This window comes from Eretmochelys imbricata, chromosome 1 (genome assembly GCF_965152235.1).
Source record: "Eretmochelys imbricata isolate rEreImb1 chromosome 1, rEreImb1.hap1, whole genome shotgun sequence".
NCBI classification, from domain to species: domain Eukaryota; kingdom Metazoa; phylum Chordata; order Testudines; family Cheloniidae; genus Eretmochelys; species Eretmochelys imbricata.
In genome coordinates, this window is record NC_135572.1 from 154,573,339 (window position 1) to 154,591,388 (window position 18,050).

At 44.4% G+C, this 18,050-nt stretch overlaps 1 protein-coding gene across 4 annotated transcripts in view; it reads left to right on the top strand.

The window, feature by feature from the left end:
- Window positions 1-3,546: 3,546 nt before the first annotated feature.
- USP9X (ubiquitin specific peptidase 9 X-linked) overlaps window positions 3,547-18,050 on the top strand; it is a 209,910-nt gene continuing 195,406 nt past the window's right edge. For 3 of the 4 annotated variants that reach the window (XM_077817422.1, XM_077817413.1, XM_077817442.1), the window contains exon 1: window positions 3,548-4,115. The gene's annotated coding sequence lies outside the window, so the exon portion shown is untranslated. Of the gene's footprint in view, window positions 4,116-18,050 lie in introns of all 4 variants that reach the window. The other variant, XM_077817431.1, reaches the window with a different exon arrangement.

The following is an 18,050-nucleotide window of genomic DNA, read 5'->3' on the forward strand; positions in this document are numbered from 1 at the left end:
ATTGCACAGTCAGAGAAGACTGTTTTGGGATTTGCTTGTTGAATAACCACAACAGACCCATTGCTATCCTAGGCCCCCTTTTGTTTGATGCCGTAAATACCTGTCTGTGTTAGCCTATCATGATGTTTGATTAATATGGCTACAGGCAACTGTTGTCCTGGCAAAATATTTTGAAACACATCTTTTTAAAATGTTTGATAAAGGAGATAAAATATCAAAGTACCAGAAGAAATATGGGCATAATTTCTTTAGCATAAATGCACAATTTTGTTTCAGTATTTTTGAAACTAGTAAATTACAATAATAAAAAATTGCATAACACTAGGTTTGTGTGAAATGGAAGTAAACTACAATCTCAAATGAGGAAAATACCTCCAAGGACATTGGAAAGTCATGGAGAATTCACATCTGTTGTGTACCTTAAATTGAAGCTTTCAGTTAAATGCAATGAAATTTCTATTCCTTTTCTTTGTTAAAGAAAGCCTTCCTTACAAGTTAACGTAGTTATCCTGTTTACTAAAAGTTGCTTGGGGTTTAATAGGGGTATTAGTAGTATCTAATGCTCTTTTGTTGAATTATGCAAATTGAACTGATGTCTGAGTCCATTTCTTAGTGGGCATTAAAAAAACTGCCAGTACACCTATCAATCTGTTTGATGCCATCAGAGGTGCTAAAGACAGAAGGACATATTCCTTATTTGAACCTAGGATAATACCAACATGTCAGGATAAAGTTATATTGTCAGGACAGCATAGGGAAGGTTGCACTGATATTACTTGTACTATTATTTGGATACATAGGGAACTTTAATTTCCAGTGCTGTCAACCTGGCATTTTTCATAAAAATGAAACTAATCCACTTAAAGATAAATAGGAAAGAGACATGACTGTAATTAGACACTACTAATTGTTTTACAGGGTTGGAGGCAGTTGAGAAGTGCACACAACTTGAAAATTCTGATCTATTCTGAAAATGCACTTACACCTCTGTAAGTAAGCTGAAACAGTCAGAGCCTAGAGGGTTCCTGCAAAACAGAGAGTACTGAGGCAGAACAAGAAATGAAATGAAGTAGAATTGCAGACATTCTGGTCAATTTCATTTTACTGTCTTCCCAGAGGGGAAAGGAGAGGAAATGTGGGTGACAAAACAAAATCAAAATGGAATAGAAGGAAAGAATGAGTGATGGTGCAGAGAGAGAAAAGGGATAGGAAGGTATAACAAGAGAGTGAGACTGAGACATCAAAATCTCATGAAGAGGTGTAGGAAGTCATCAAAACTGAAATAATTGGGCTGTATTTGATGTAGTTCTTAAAAGCAAAGGTTGTTAGGCCTAAACTTTTATTGATGTTTACAATGACCATAGTTTGAAATTATTACCTTGTTTAATTCCTTATATTTTTTGTTGGTGGTAAAAATACTAAAAACTAGTCTGACAGTAAACAAACTGCTGCATTTGTACTATAACAGGATAGCAGCGTGTACTGGTTTGTTTACAGAGTGCTTAACACTAAGACCTGGTCTACACTGCAGGGTTAGGTCCATGTAAGCAGCCTTGCATTAACCTAGCTGTAGATGTGTCTTCTCTTAAATTGGTTTCCTGCCAAAGTGCCTCTCTACACCAATTTAGTAACACCACCTCCTTGAGCAGTGTAGTCATGGTCGATGTAACTAAGTCGACACAGTGTCAGTGTAGACACTGGGTTACTTTGTCCACATTACTGGCTTTCAGAAGGCATCCCAGAATGCTCCACACTGACAATAAAATTGATACAAGCGCTCCTGATGAGGATTTGCATTGCTAACACAAGGAGCCAAGTGTGCGCACACACACACAAGTGATTTAGTAACTGTGGCGGCTGTATGTTGACAAATGAGGTTGACATAATTTTATAGTGTAGACAGCCCTAAGATGTGCTTTTGCTGTCCTCTCCAAATGCTAAGGGTTGGCAGGAAAACATAAGTAAATCAGGAAATTGCACCATAATTCACCCTTCAGTCCGAAGTTCTAAAGACTGTTTAGAAGAGAATCCCTGAGTCCAGTCACTATGAGTAGTTGTTGTTTTGGTCTGTACAGACTGCAAACACTGGAGATAAACATTTTTCACAAGTTAGGGTTGTTAGCCCTGACCTCCTGGGCAAATTCCAACTCCTTACATTCTGCATAAAGTTACCGCTGCATTTTTAATTGAATACTGTTGTCTTCACTGCCTGCCCTGAAACTGTTAGCATCATATTGGCTAATGCTGTATAACGAGAGAGACTCAACTTGAATATGATCAATTTTTTTTTAAAAAAGGTAAAAGTAGTTTCAGGTACTAGATCTGGTTGAGTTCCATCTCCCTGTCAACTTTTGTGGTTTTAGATTATTCCCTATTTTTAAAATGTTTTCTCCCTCCTCTTGCTATACACAAAGTCCACACAAATGGAGAGATGTGACAATATTGAATTTACTATATTCTAAGTGCTGTCAAGCAAATAACCGGAAGAAAAAATAGACAAAAATAATATATTTGTTATAGTAACCTTAAGTGTTACAAGAAAACAATTGGGGGTGGGAGAAGGAAAACAGATAAATTTGAGTTTTACAGTGCTGATGCCCTTTAAATTATGATGGTGGCTTACTCCAGTGGTGGCTGCATGCAGGGAAGGGTGAAGTAATTGCTATATGTATACAGTATTTGCTTGTATGACAGCTTAAGGGCCCCCTCCTACTGTCTAGGCAAAACTCCATAGTCTGACTCAACTGCAGCACTGGGTCCTAAATTAGTAACAGGCTTCGGATTGAAGGGTGCTGTATGCATGCAAGACTCGCATGAAAAACGAGTGATGCCGCCGGTCTGCATGCACGGTGCCAGGCAGCTGGAGGAAACTCCCCTAGTTCCAGCGCCCGTGCCAGGGCGAGGGGCTGTCTGGCCGGTTCTGCGTTACGGCTACTGCTTGTGCCCTAAGCCACGGGCAGCCCGCTGCTGGGGGGGGGGGGGGGGGAAGTGCAGCGGAAACACCCGGAGTCGGCAAACAGCGCTGCGGCCTGCCCGGGCTTTTCTCCCTCTCCCGCCGGGCACCACCCGCCTGCGCCGGTGCGCGTGGCCTGAAGGCGGCCTGCGGCGCCCCTCGGCCTGAGGCTGGGCTCCCGGCCCCGCGGGGGAGAGGGACGTCAGCGGCTGCGCCAGGCCCCCGCGCGCCAGTTCCCGTTTCCCCCTCCCCCACCCCGGCCCCGAAGGAGGAAGCGTTGACGTCATTATCCGGGCTCTCCGCGGCGGCGCTGTTCGCACAGCGGGTCACAATGGAACCCCAACGAGCCTAACCGACATGAAACGGCCGCGCAGCCGCCCGCCCCAGTGAGCGCGGCCCGGCCGCCCCGCTCTGCGCCGCGCCCCCTCCCCGTCCCTCCGCCCCGGGGAGCCCCGCGCGCCCCTCGAGGGGGCGGTGACAGCCGCCAGGCCTGCCCCGCCGTCGGGCTGAGTGACACACGGCGAGAGAGAGGAGGGGAAGGGGAGGGGGAGGGGGTCACGCTGTTTGGGTGGCGGGGCCGCCGTCGCGTTAGGTCGGAGTCTGCGCCGCTGGCCCAGCGCTGCCGGAGCCGCCATATTGCCCAGGACGTAGCGAGACGCTAGCGCCGGGAGCGAGGAACCGGCCACGCCGCCGCGTCTGTTCTCCGCCGCCCCGTGCACGCAACGAGTGGCCAGTGCCCGGCCCCTCCCCCCGCCGAACCCAGGCCCCGGTGAGCGGCGCGGGGAGCGTGTGCGCCCCTCCCCCGGGGGTGTGTGTGTCTGTGCCCCGGACGGGGCGGAGCGTGCAGGCCCCGGCCAAGCCCCAGCCAGAGCCCCGGGCTGCCGGGCAGGAGCTGGTGACGCAGGAGAGACGCCCCGGCGCCGCTGCCGGAGGGAGCCAAGCGGCTAGGCCGGGATCCGAGCGCGGGCAGCTCCGCACAGCGCCGCGGGGCCCGGCAACGGGCAGCCCCCTCCGCCCGCCGGCTCTGCGCCGGGCATGACTCGCTGCCCTGCTGGCTGCCTGGGATGAGACAGCCCCCGGCGGCGCATCGTCTGCAGCAGCACACAGCGGGGGAGCGGGCCGCGGCGGCGGCAGCAGCGGGAGAAGAGGACACCGTGCGGGGGTGAGCATGGGCCGGGGCCGGGTGGAGAGGAGCGGTTCGTGCCGCAGCCGGTGGCCGCGCTGAGCGCAGGGAGGCGCAGGCTGAGCGGTCCCTGGCCCCGGGGGACGGGGCCACCTAGGCGGGGTGGGGAGCCGGAGGCCGCTGTGTTGTGGCTGCGGGGGGAGGTGGCGGCGGCGCCGCCCCCGGCGTGTGTCCGTGCATCGCTGTGTTTTGGAGCGTGAAGGAAAATGGCTGACGGCGTCTCCTTCTCTTCCCCGTCCTGTGCGGGGCTGCGAGGCGGGCTGGAGGGAGCGCACCCAGCCTGGTACCCTCGGGGAGCGTGTCCGCCGGGCGGCCCCTCCCTGGACCGCTGGGGTGAGAGGGGCTCCCCGCAGAGCGGCACCCGCTTTTACCTCTCCTGAGTCTCGTTTCATTTCACACCAAGCGCCATTACTGAGGTGGAGTGATTGGAGCTGTGTAGGCCTGGGCTACGCCTGGAAATAAAAGGCCCTGCTAAGACTCTTCCCCCAAATCGGAGTGAGATCCAGCAGCACCAGCTCATTCCCAGCCGCTGTAAGCGTTATTAACACGGGTGCGGGCGAAGTGCGTCCCGCCTCTAGCTCCCATTCCTAATAAAACTGTTCCTGTGTGGAAAACGGCCTTACCCTTTTATGCCCCTTTCTCTTTAGTTCACCCTGTTAGTTTTCCAAAATGACCACTTAAGACTTTCCAGTTGTTCGTTTTCACCGGTGTTAAAACTTTACTTTGAGATTCATATCTGCGGCAGGGCAGTTGGGACATAATTTTTAATGTCTTGGCCCTCTTTTTTTATTGACAATATAAAAGGTAATTGAGGAGATGACCACAGGACCTCTTCCCCCCCCCCCACCCCCCGGAGTTATCTAACTACTATTCTACCTCACTTTTGGCACCATTGTCTGTGTACAGTGAGGATGTATATGAAAAATCCATACTAACAGTCTCTTATTGCCAAATAAACTTGTTTCTATATAAATGTCATAGAAATGTCCTAAGTTGTAAGATGCCATATTTAATTTGATTGTTGTTGTTCAGAAATCAAGTTGTATATTGAATGATCATGTAGCAAAAATTATTTTTTTTAATATAAAAATGTGTGTAATTCTAATTAGAATTTTGAAAGGACTCTAAAATTCTTTATACAAATCAGGTGTGTATTATGGTTCTACCAGGCATGTTGATTTTGTCTGCAAATTGATTTAAATCCTTGATCCTGCAGTTGGGTTCAGTGTGGGAAGACCTTTACATCTCAACAAAGCCTCACTGGACTCATTTTGGGTATGTGCAAGGATCTGCCCATATGGACCTAATTGCAGGATTGAGGCCTAAATTTTAAAACTGGGCTAATTTATTTTTGATATATAGTACTAAATATGCTAGGAACGCTTGCTATGGCAAACTGACTTGCAGGTTTGTTTGTCATTGGATCTCTTATCCATTTGCTAGCTAACTGCAATTGTGCTGGGCTGTGGGACTGGTGGTAAGTGTTGAGAGGATTGGGTCTTTGCTGATTAGGTAGCTGTAGTGACATGTCTACCTTGAGAGGTTATTGGTAACAGATTAGCAGCTATCTACAAATTTCAAACTGCTAGCTACGTCCTGGATCGTTTGGGTGCTGCTTATGATAAAATGGTGGGGCTTCCTCCTTTAGCATTCCTGACTGAGGAACATGTAGGATGAAGCCAGCTATTTCAGCGAAATCTTAATCCTACTGTACATTGATCTTGAGGTTTTTGTTAAACATGTAATGATGTTTATTTGCAAGGCAGCAGCACCATTTGTTTTCGCAAACCAGAACTCAGCAATTTTCTCAGTCATATTTCTCAAATATTAAAATTATTTCCCTCAATTGCAGTATTTGGAGCAGGAGAGTAAAGGCCAGCTGCACTGGATGTCATGGATACTTAAAGATAGCTCTGAATAAAGACATAATCAGTATAATCTAGAATGAACTGCTGTGGAAGAACCTCCAACATCTAGTTATGTGAAAAAAGGCTCTAGGTTAAAAATAAACCCATAAGATTGCACCACTTTTTCTTCTACTTTTTCAGTTTTACCTTGTGCCCTTTCTATCATCTTGCCTCTTTATATAGTCTTTTTAAAACATTTCTTTTGAGCAACCTCTGCTGTCCTCTTACTGTTTCCAGCCTGCTGCTTCGCGTCTTGGTAAATTTACTATTCTGGTGATACTACTTCCTATTGAACTGACAGGAAGGGCTGCTTCTGTAGGTACCAATCAGTAAGGGCAGTGGGAGCAGATCAGGTGTGGCTTTTGCATCTTTAGAACACCACCCCCTTTAGAAGTGTTTTGTTTCCAGTTGAGTGCATTCACGTTTGAGGGTACCCCGGAGTGTCAAGCAACCCCTGTTTCTATTATGTATCCAGTCTTGTCAGTTATGTATTGTATTGAAAATGCTGGAATTGTTACAAAGAAAATGAGAAAAGATAAGTAAATAGCCACTTGAGGAACTAGAAATGCCTATGGTAACCACAGTAGTATTCTCTTGCTGGGGTTCTCAAGTCTAAATATGCAATTCATGTAGGGAATTTTCAAAATGTCAGATATCCTGAGTAAAACTGAATAAGAATTTTGTTGTTGACTGTGATAAAAATAACTTTGAGACACATCTACTTGATTACTGAGAATTTTTCTTCAAGAGTCATAGGAACCTTTTTATTTTTCCCAATATACTCAACTGTATTTAAAGTATTAGAATTTAACAATTACATGGTTTTCAGGCAGCATAGCTATTTTTTCTGAAAAAGCGTTTGTTAGCTGATAAATAGAATTAAAAATTGCAATAACATTTTGAAAACATTTTTACTAATAAACATCTAATTTAAAATTACTTCCTTCAGTCTGTTTTGATCATATTTTTAAGGGAAGAAACAATGCTTTTATCCTTACTTGCATTCCAAAGAGCACTGAAATTGTTATGCTGAATCAGACCAGTGGTCTGTCTGATCCAGTATCCTCTCACCAACAGTAGTCAAAACCAAATGTCTCAGATGAAGGTGTTAGAAACCCTAATGGGGAATAATGTGCACATGGGGAAAGTTTCCTCCTAATCCCTAGTAGAGGTTATAAACATGAGGGTTTGTCTCTCTTATAATTTAGGATACTAATGTTAACATCCAAATGCTTAAGTGAAAATTCTTGCTGCTGTTCAAGAATCATTATTTTGCTAGGAACATCATGCTTTGGAAGTATGTGCTCTTCTTAACCATTAATTTGATTGTTGCGTGAATCCTTAAAAATGTAGTACATAATACTTGTATTGCTCTTGTCATATTTGTTTTAAATTTAGGGGCTAAAGTTGTAGTTCAGGTGTATTATGTGAACTAAATTTGAGTGGTTGGACATTATTTTAGTCCTAGAAGACGGTATATCTTTTGCAAAAAATAACTTATCATGTACCTATGGTACTGGGTTGTAGTCTTTCTCCTTTGTATTTTACAGTGTGTCATTTAACATAATGTAATAATACACACAGACTTACTGAGGAAGTAGTTAGGGTTGCTACGCACAATGTACCTTACACAAATCCAGACACAAGAAAAAGTTAAGCCATCTAAAGCAGTGGTTCTCAAACTTTTGTACTGGTGACCCCTTTCACATAGCAAGCCTCTGAGTGTGATGTCCCTTATAAATTAGAAACACTTTTAAAATATTTAACACCATTATAAAGGCTGGAGACAAAGCAGGGTTTGGGATGGTGGCTGACAGCTCGCGATAAGAGGGAAGGTCCTCTCATGGATTAAAAGATAGGAAACAAAGGGTAGGTAAAATAAATGGTCAGTTTTCAGAATGGAGAGAGAGGTCCCCTGCAGTCTATATTGGGACCAGTCCTATTCAACATATTCATAAATGATCTGGAAAAACGGGTAAACAGTGGGGTGGCAAAATTTGCAGATGATACAAAACTACTCAAGATAGTTAAATTCCAGGCAGGCTGCGAAGAGCTACAAAAGGGTCTCTCAAAACTGGGTGACTGGGCAACAAAATGACAGATGAAATTCACTGTTGATAAATGCAAAGTAATGCACATTGGAAAGCATAATCCCAACTATACATATAAAATGATGGGGTCTAAATTAGCTGTTACCACTCAAGAAAGAGATCTTGGAGTCATTGTGGATAGTTCTCTGAAAACATCCACTCAGTTTCAGCGGCAGTCAAAAAAGCGAACAGAATGTTGGGAATCATTAAGAAAGCGATAGATAATAAGACAGAAAATGTCATATTGCTTCTGTGTAAATCCATGGTATGCCCATATCTTGAATACTGCGTGCAGATGTGGTCACCCCGTCTCAAAAAAGATATATTGGAAAAGCTTCAGAAAAGGGCATCAAAAATGATTAGGGGTATGGAATGGCTGCCATATGAGGAGAGATTAATAACACTGGGACTTTTCAGCTTAGAAAAGAGGTGGCTAAGGGGGGATATGATGGAGGTCTATAAAATCATGACTGGTGTGGAGAAAGTAAACAAAAGTGTTGTTTACTCCTTCTCATAACACATGAACTAGATCACCAAATGAAATTAATAGGCTGCAGGTTTAAAACACAAGGACATATTTCTTCACACAATGCACAGTCAACCTGTAGAACTCTTTGCCAAAGGATGTTGTAAAGGCCGCCTATAACAGGGTACAAAAAAGAACTAGATAAATTCATGGAGGATAGGTCCATCAATGACTGTTAGCCAGGATGGGTATCCCTAGCCCCTGTATGCCAAAAGCTGGGAATGGGTGATGGGGAATGGATCACTTGATGGCCCCCTGTGTAATACCTCATGATCCCAACCCCCAGTTTGAGAATCCCTGATCTAAAGGTACATCTAATCTGCATCTGGGAGCAAGCCTACCAGCCTGGGTAGAGACCCAGGTCTCGCACTAGTGCTCTAAAAATAGCTGTGTAGATGGTGCTTTGATATTACAGATTGGCCTGGTATGTTGACTCTGAAGCCCCCTTAGCCCCTGGAGCTTTAGAGCCTGAGCTCTAGCCGGAGGCCCCACTAACGCAGGTCTGTGGACCAAGCTAGGAGGCTTGCTCTCCTATGCAGTGTAGACATTCCCTAACAGTACCCTCTAGTTCCCTCTAGTTCTCCACCTGCAAGCACAATACCTTACTATTACCTCAGCTGCTGTATACCACAGACCATACAGCCCGGGTATGCAGAGGGGGTGGCTACAAGGGTGATGGAATGCTGCCATTCTTAGGTGGCGGAACTAAGATTGTGGTGTGTAGTCTGTGATATAAAGTGTGTGCTTGTGGGTGGTGATAACATTATGTGGTTTGTATTAGACAAACAGTTTAAAGGTTGAGTTCTTTTGGATTCTTGAATTACTAAAAATTACCACCAGACTTCTTATATTTTAATCTTGTAATTTTTTTCTCCCATGAATATGGTGATATTTACAATTTTTTAGCTTTGATATAGTATTGTCATAATGGGTATAACTGCCTTTTTAAAATAACTGTACTTTTTGACCGTGTTCCTGAACAGAGACATGGTGATAGCTTTACTTTGGAATGCAATTAAAAAAGGGTTCCAACTATGCTTGAGTACAGAATCATGTTTTAACTTGGGTTGGACAGTTTTGTTCTAAGTAGGTCTTCTAATGATGCAGTTGTCTGTTAGAGTGGATAGGGTTTCTGCATTTGTCTATTTGTCTTAATTTTACCCTCTCAGAACTTCACTCGTGGAATCCCTGGGAGACTTTAGGGATTCCCCCACGCCGCATGCTTACATCATGCATTTCCTGTGAGTAGAATAAATCTGGTTTAGTGGCCTTCTGGATGATTTGTCAAGTTGGATATCAGTAAAGGTACAAGACAGCTCGGATATGAGCATCTGACTTGAGGGGAGGGGGAGAATAAATTTAAAAGATGACAGCATTCCAAAGTGGAATCTTTTTTTTTTTTTAAAAAAAGGAAGTTGATTAACCCACCTAATTCCTGTTACATTTTTCATTGTGAACTTTACTAATATTTCTTCTTTGTACAAAACAAGTAATTTTACTCACGTATTTCAGAAAGTTCAGTTCTGAGCTGCTGGGTAGGACTTGCTGTCTTCTGGTTATTGAGACAAATGTTTTGGATAATAGTAGGCATGCAAACATTGGTGGAATAAAATACAAAACTTACATTTTGATACATGCTTGCTTTGGTGGAAAATCCTAGATTGTATGGGCTTCTTTTTCACTAGGTTCTGGACTGTTTTCCCATGGTACCTGAAGTATAACAGACAACTAATTTGTCTACAAGAAATGCATCTCTTGCAATGAGCTGAATATAAACATTGACCTGAAAAGCTGTTAGTATTTAATATGTATAAAATATATATATAAAAATATGTATTTAATACTCTAATATGACCTCCTTTGATGCACAAGGCATATATAGTAAAACCTGCCTCAGAGACCAGCTGTTATGAGCAACTTCTTGCAGAGGCCACGGAATAAGATCGTTGTCTGCTGTGCAAACCTTTGAAGAGAGACCACATCTTACAAGTGACCACTTTTGCTATCCCCAATGAGTGGTCGCTCTTGCCAGGTTTTACTGTACTTTGTGTTCTAGATCCCCTAGGCACCCCGATCTTGCTGACACTTAAGTAGAGGCTTAACTTTATGCATATAGCTTCAGTAGGGCTGGAATAGAGTAAAGTACATGTATTTGCAGTATGGGAGCTTTTAATATTCCTAGATCGGTGATTCTCATCCTTTTTGGGCTCAGGACCCATTTGTAAATTCTTATGGCTTCTAGCAACCCAGTAAATAGTCTAGGGGTAGAGACCCTGGCGTGGTTTCAGTCAGATCCTGCCCCTGGGAGTGAGAAGGTGGTCTTGCCAGCACTCACTCCGCAGTGGGAGCTCCTGCAGTCCCTGTGCTGTGAGGCTGGTTGGGTGGGGCTTGGCTTGGCTCTCTTTGGGCGTTGCAACCTCTGGGGTTGCGGTGCCAGTCAGATTTGGCCCCACACACCTAATTGGATCAGTTTTGTGTGAGTTGAGTTGTGACCTGGCTCATGGGCTTGCAGTGCCACTCACTCAAATTTAGCCTACCTAGACTCATGTAGTCAAGACAGCTGGACCAAACCTGGGTGGTGGTGGGATCCCAGAGGTTGCAGTGCCTGGAGTAGGGAGGTGAGCCTGTACTGCCCTGTGGGACAGGAGCCACAGGAGCTGCCATGTGACCCTTTGAAACGTTTTCGATACCCAGTTTTGAGTCTTCAACAGGGATTCTCAGCCCATGAGTCTAGGTAACTGGAAAACAGCAAAAGGGGTTGTGGGGGGGGGTGGGGGAAGGGGGAAAGCTGACCCTCATTAGACTTGCACATTCTTTAGGAATGTGTAGAATTATCTTGAAATAAGATCCCTCTTTCATAAAAGACAGAATTTTAGAGGTGGGTTTCCCTCAACACTGTGATGCAGTATAGAAGTTCTAGAAATGTGGGTTGGATTCTAGGTTATTGATCCTTTTGTACTAGAAATTAAACCTCTTACAATTATGTGGAGGGGAATCCTCTTTTAAAAATTTCTTTATTGGTTTTCCATAATAGCAGTGTAAGTTATACAATGAGAAATGTTACTATCGAAAGAGATTGGCATCTCAGTATATGTTTTTAATATACTAGTGTTTATTTTTTCTTGTTTCTGTTGTACCAATAAAATATTTAGCACATTTTTACAAGTTTCATCAAACTAAGTCTGTGTGCATGATTTTTAATAAAAGAAAGAAAAAGGGATTATTGGAAGATTTGATTTAGTCATCCTTTTATAGGGGTTTGGGGAGTGAAAACACGTTAGCCTAAAATTTTGTAAAAGCATGGAATCCTAGATTTAGGCAATAGATAATGTTTTATTTTTCATTTGCAAAAGTGAAGAAAATGTTAGTTATTCATGACTTGAACATTCCTTTTTCATCCAATTCTGGTAGGTGTTTGGTTTTGATAATATTCAGTCATTTAAAAACTGTGGCATAGTCCCAGAAAATATAGAAAATCTGGAGCTTGGCTGGAAATAGGAGTTTTGTCCCGAAAAATCAGTGATTTGGTCTGCCATTTTAAGCTCAGATTCTACACAGACCTCCATGTGGGTGGACCCCTGTGGCACGTGATTAACTTCAGTAGAACCTTAAATTTCAAAATGCTAGTTCTTGCATTTTAACTTGTATTTTTCTTTAAATTATCCCTTCTGACCGTAATGCTTTAATCTTTTTTTCTGAGCAGGGTAAAGTGTTAATGTCAGATTTCTTTAATACCTCAGATGTCTCTTGTACTTTTTTCCATGGTCCCTACAGAGGTGGATTAAGATCTGTTGGGGTCCTGGACACACAGAATATTGGGGCTTTCCACATGCTCCCCCATGCTCCTTCCCTTCCCCCCCCCCAAGCCCCAGAAGCCAGGCCATGGTCAGAGCTTCCCAGGGAGCCTGGGCCACTGTGGGGAGCCCTGGACTCTCCACCTGCTCTGGGTGGTGCGCCCTGTGGGGCAGGGACAAGGTCTTGGGCCTGTTCTCGGTCACCCCGGCCCCCTGCCCAAAGCAGGTGCAGGTCTGGGACTCCCCACAGCTGCCAGAACTCCCTGGGCAGCTCTTACCACGGCCTAGGGAAGTGGTCCTCAAACTTTGGGGCATGCTCTCCTAGGGAGGCATGGAGGAACGTTTAGTGGGATGCAGCAGGGCCCAGCCCTACCCCTAGCTCCACTCTGTTCCCACCCCAGCCTTGTCCCTAGGCCCAGCTGTGTCTCTGGTCATGGCCACCCTGCTACTCACAGCCACTGACTGCGGGTCCCAGCCCTGGCTGCCCGGGGGTGGGAGGGGTGGACTGGGTAAGGGGGAGGTGTGACTGAAAAAGTTTGGGGACCCCTGACCTAGGATGACCATACTTTCCATTTTGGTCCCAGATGTCCTGACTTTTTTGGCAAAACTGGGCATTTGTCCCATTTGTTCTTGCCAACGGAGCACTAGTGTTACTAAGGCGATTATTTCTCATACTAGCTACCTAAGCTGTCAAACTGCCAAGGCCATGTCCCCCAAGTCACACACCATGTCCATGTTTCTTTTCCTATGTTATACTCTATCTCCATCACTATTTTTTCCCCCTCTTTCTCTTCTCTCCCCACATCTGGTCAGAGCAGGGCTTAGCTATGGTTTCCAAAAATGATGCGGAGCAAGGTTTGTCCTTGCCTGTTTGCACTAAATTATGTTCAGCACCAGTTCAGCTGCCCCTGTTACTGACATTTGTTGTCAGTGGGTAATTTTCCTGGTGTAGACAAGGCTTATGATGTTGACTCCCTCTGTGACATAGGGTAAACCATTAATTCATTTGCCTTAGCTTTCCCATCTGTAAAACTGGAAAATAGGGCTTGGAATTTTGATCAATATGAAAGATGTGAAGAGAGGAGCACCAGTGGGGGCCAAGACAAGATCTTTGTTGAGAAGTCCCACCTGCAGTTGCTGAGAGTACTTCCAAGATGCTTTGACACTGCTCAGAGGCTCCATCTTTAATATCAGCCTCTTGCTAGTAGATGTCTGAATTTGAAGATCACCTTTTCCTTGTATGCTGGAAGGGGGGATATTTTTTCTTCATCTTTGCCAGCACTCCAGCCACAGTGTCTTCTGACTTTGAGTGGGGGTCTTTACTAGTGTCTTCCTGCTCAAGAGTCTTGGCTGGTATTGCTTGGCAGGAGGATGTAGAAGTGTCTCCTAGTAGATCCCTACCTTGGCCTCCACATTTTTGTATTGTTTCCCCTTGGATAGTGTTTGCTTCTGCTGTTACTTACAACTTCCCCCATAACAGCAAGTTTCATTGCTGCCTAGAGATAACTGAAAAGCAGTAGTGAAAATGACCAAAATCTTTTTAATTTCACTGTGTTCCTCCATGGCAATGAAGTGAGTAATAGAAGAGGCTGTCTGAATACTCAGACTGCATTGATTCATCCTCAGTTCACACTTGGAAGGTTTTTACATAACTGTATGGAGTGGGGACTTAATTTTTAAAACACGAAAGGTTAGATTCTGCAGAAATTGAACTTAGATCTCCCTTTCCCACTTCCAAGTCACTAGGGAAAGCATCTCCCCAAAAGTGAATAGATTGATTTTTTTTTTTTTCTCTCTCCCAAACCCTGAGCATAATACTTCTCACATGGGTGAGGACTGATTAATATTTGTAAAGTGTTTTGAAGTTCACCATTATATTTTATTCTTGATACACTTTTCTTCCAAAGCTTGCAGTTTGAATAGTTAGGTTATCTCTATTTCACAGGTGGGAAAGCTGAGATAGAGAGGCTGTGTAACTTGTCTGTTGTTAAACAGAAAATTGTCATTTGGACATAGAGAACTCAAGTTTCTTGACTCTGATCCTGTGCTCTAGCCATTAGACTACAGTTCCTCTCTAGGTGGATATAAGACACACGGCCTGTTTTTTTTTTTTTTTTCAGAGGTGAAGAGCAACTACACCTCTCCTTGAGTTAAGTGAGATTTGCCAAGCACCTCTTAAAATCAGACTAATATGAGCTGAATACTGGTGTGTAAAGTGTATAGTCAGGAAAGGATCTCAACTTTTGTTCTTTACTATGCCAGCTGACTTTAGGATAACTGTGATGATTTAAGTATTTAAAAAAAGACTTTGCAATTCTAAAATTGTTTAAATTCTAAATGAAAATTGCTGCTCAGAAATCAGAATTCTTCTGCAGTCCAACTCTTTCTTGTTTAGTGTAACCTGGTTGTGATGTGTCTGGTAACAGAGCAGTAAGAACTAATATCTAGTTCAAAGTAATACGAATCATTTGGGAAAATTCTTATCTGTTAATGTTCGTGCTGTTTTGGCTTACTTTTTAAAAAACAGTTGTCAGATTTTACCTGAGAACTTTTAGTCCTTCAGTTTTATGGGTGTTACTTTGTGGAGCAAACCAGATGTATAACTGTTTTTTGTTTTGTTTTTAACTTTGACTCTTAAGTCAAAAATGATTGTGTTGTATAGAAACTGAGCTAGTCAGTGTTTTCTAAGGGGAACAAATACCTATTAAATATACTTTTTTTTCTACCAGTCTTAATTTTGGTGGGTAGGAGCTGCTCATGTTTACTTCTACAGTAACTCTTACAATCTAAATTAATCTCTCTCCAACCAGATTTAGTATAAACTGTTCCTAAACTTCAGGTCTGCTCATCAATACTGCACAACTTGGTGCTGAAGTTTAGGGATGTGTTCACTCTGAAGATGCTTGATCTTTATATACATAGTCTAATAAAGTAGGTCTTAAACTTTGGGCTGCTTGCTGCCCAATCAGCAAACAGCTGTGGCCCATGTAACATCCTCAAGACCATATGGGTAGTGTATATATTGTGTGGATGCGGCCCACATAATGCACAGAGAGCTGCATGTGTGGCCCACAATGGTAAATAGGTTGAGAACCACTGGTCTAATTTTACAGTTTTTGCTCACTTGTGAGGCTTGCAAAAAATGATAATTGGGGTCCTGTTAGTCCAGGGGTTCTCAAATTTTTGTATTTTGTGATCCCTTTCACACAGCAAGCCTCTGAGCGCGACACTCCCCCACCCCCTTATAAATTAAAAACACATTTTTAAATAATAAACACTACTATAAATGCTGGAGGCTAAGTGGGGTTTAGGGGTGGAGGCTGAGAGCTAGTGACCCCCGTGTAATAACCTCACAATGCCCAGTTTGAGAACATCTGTGTTAGTCTGATTTTGAAAACTGGCACAATAGCTATAGAAAAAAGTTCTATAAAAAATTTTTTTTAACAAGCCATGGATATAACTTTTTTTCTTTTTAGGTGCCTATAGAATCAGGTTTTCTATTTTTTTTTTTTTTATTTAATCAGCTCTAAACTGTTTAGTTACTCTGTTAAGTTTTTTAAGTTTAAGGAATAGTTAAAATTGAATCCTTTTTGGATCTGATAGAATTACCGTCAGGTCTTTCATTTGAGAGACAAGGTGGGTGAGGTAATAGCTTTTATTGGATCAACTTCTGTTGGTAAGAGAGAAGAGCTTTGGAGCTACACAGGTCTTTTTCAGGTCTGGGAAACTTACTGAAAACATGGTCTTACAGTGCAAACTTGGTGTCAAAGGTAAACATAATTTTTCATTTTCTCCCTCACTACCTTTGAGTTTTTTCTTCTTCCATTTGGTCCATTGTATTTTTTTCTCCCTTTCTGTCACAGAAAATTGTGATGGTGTTTTTTAATTAACCAAGGCATCAGATTCGTTGTTTTTGTCTTCCACTTTTTACCTGGGATCTTCCTTTGCTCTTATTCCCTTGTTTTTCCTCTATGCTCTCTCATCCCTGTACTTTCCTTGTGGTTCTGTTTTTGCTTCTCCTATCTTGGCTGAGTTAGGTGGAATACTGGGTTTACAATGTTGCCATGCCCACACTGGGAAGAACCCCATTAATGACCCATCTAACCCATCCACACAGCCAGGTTTGGGCCCTTGCTAGGGGCAGTCCAGCACCCAGACCTTGCTGTGTAAGCAGTCCCAGCCAGCAGGTTGTGCTCCCCTGTAGGGGGCTCGCTGCCCAGCAGCTGGGCTCCACCATGCGGGTTGGGCAGGGCTGCTGGCTGTGGGGCAAGTGGGCATGGTCGGGAGGACTCTCGGGGGTTACATCCCAGGAGTCTGTCCCACTCCCCAGTGTGGCTCTGGCTCCAAGTGGTCTCTGCTGCCTGCCACCTGTGGGGCCCCACCTACCTCCCTAGGGTTGAAGCAGTGGGACTGGTGCGGAGGCTGGTATGGTCTCGGCCAGTTGGGGAGAGGGAGGGAGCATGGGGGGCTCAACCAAGCCCCACCAGGCAAGTGGGTTCTGAGGGATCCCAACCCAGATCTGCTCCCACACTGACCTGGCTGATTGCACACTCCCGAGGGGCTGGAGCCATCCCTGTCCCGGGGCTGGCTCTGGCCATGCTGCCAGCTCAGCCTGGCAGATATGGTCACCTCCCAGTGGGGCCAGTGAGTGCAGGAGGAGGTGGAGGAGTGGGTCTCTGGAGGGTTTGTGGGGGGGTGCTGGGCAAGAGGGTGTTGGGTGGCGGTGGTGCGCAGGGCGCTGTGTGGTTGTGGTGGGGGATTCTGCAGGCAGGGGGATAGGAGTCTGAGGGGGGTCTCAGTGTGGGGATGCTGGGCATAGGATTTGGGAGGCGTTGGGCTGGGGAGCAGTGTGGGGTGACATGGGCCAATCCCGAGGGGAAGGGGCACACTAGCAGCATAGTGCCGGATGGGCCAGTGTGCATCTGGCAGCTGCCAGTTTGTAAACTGTTCCTTCATGCTGGGTTCGGCGGAGTGGGGCCGCCCCGGCTTGCTGTACCACATTGCCTCCGGCTGGCCCCTCATTCCGGAGACTGGCCTCTTTGACCCTGACTACTGCACTCTCACTCCCCTGAAATCTATTCAAAATAATGCTGCTAAGTTCATTTTCTGGCCTGTCATTCTGACCACATCACCCACCTCTTTCAGTCCCTCTGGCTTCCTCTTAACCGCTGTATCAAACACATGAATTTCTTGTCTTTACATTCCAAGATCCTTCACGGTTTAATCCAACACTATTTAGTTGATCTGGTAACATTTCATGACATCAGCTCCTCCCTTCTCTGTGCCAACATTCCCAGTCTTTACCATGTATCAGCCAGGTCCTTTCATAAAGACCTTTGTTTTCTCTTATGCTATCCTTATGCAGGTGGAAAATTCCCTGATACAATAACCACTTCCTTATCCTAGGCTTTATTTATTGAACACCATCCAAACTCAGCACTGAATACTTAATTCTTCATGAGCTTCTCTGTGGCAGTCTTACCTTAACATCTGTGTGTTTCAAAAGCATTAATGAATTATTCTTCACAAGGTGAGGAGGCAGTGTTCTCACCATTTTACAGATGGGGAATTGAGTCGCAAAGAATTCAAGGGCAAAA